Source organism: Bos indicus, chromosome 12, assembly GCF_029378745.1.
Source record: "Bos indicus isolate NIAB-ARS_2022 breed Sahiwal x Tharparkar chromosome 12, NIAB-ARS_B.indTharparkar_mat_pri_1.0, whole genome shotgun sequence".
Taxonomy (NCBI): Eukaryota; Metazoa; Chordata; class Mammalia; order Artiodactyla; family Bovidae; genus Bos; species Bos indicus.
The window spans coordinates 83,258,583-83,259,085 of record NC_091771.1 but is presented as its reverse complement, the minus strand read 5'-3'; the positions used below and the strand labels follow the sequence as shown (position 1 = coordinate 83,259,085).

At 48.5% G+C, this 503-nt stretch overlaps 1 non-coding gene across 1 annotated transcript; it reads right to left on the bottom strand.

Moving 5' to 3' along the window:
- Positions 1-207: 207 nt before the first annotated feature.
- On the bottom strand, positions 208-279 carry TRNAC-ACA (transfer RNA cysteine (anticodon ACA)). Its single transcript has one exon. It is a non-coding gene; the product is annotated as a tRNA-Cys (tRNA).
- Positions 280-503: the final 224 nt, after the last annotated feature.

Below are 503 nucleotides of genomic sequence, written 5' to 3'. Positions count from 1 at the left end.
AGGGCTTCCTTTTTCTTTTTTTAACTTGGAGGATGATTGCTTTACAATGTTGTGTTGGTTTCTACTGTGAAAAGTGAAAGTGAAGTCGCTCAGTCGTGTCCGACTCTTTGCGAACCCCATGAACTGTAGCCTCCAACGCTCCTCCATCCATGGGAGTTTCCAGGCAAGAGTACTGGAGTGGGTTGCCATTTCCTTCTCCAGAGGATCTTCCCAACCCAGGGATTGAACCTGGGTCTCCCGCATTGTAGGCAGATGCTTTACCATCTGAGCCACCAGGGAAGCTTCTACTGTACCACAATGCAAATCTGCCATAAGCATATAAATATCCTCTCCCGCTACGGCCTCTGACCCCTCTAGGTCATCATGGAGCACTAGTCTGGACTCCTTGTGTAACAGAACAGCTTCCCATCAGCTCTCTATTTCACACATGGTAGTATATATCCATCAGTTCTACTCTCAGTTCATCTCACCCTCTCCTTCCCCCGCTGTGTCCACAAGACAGC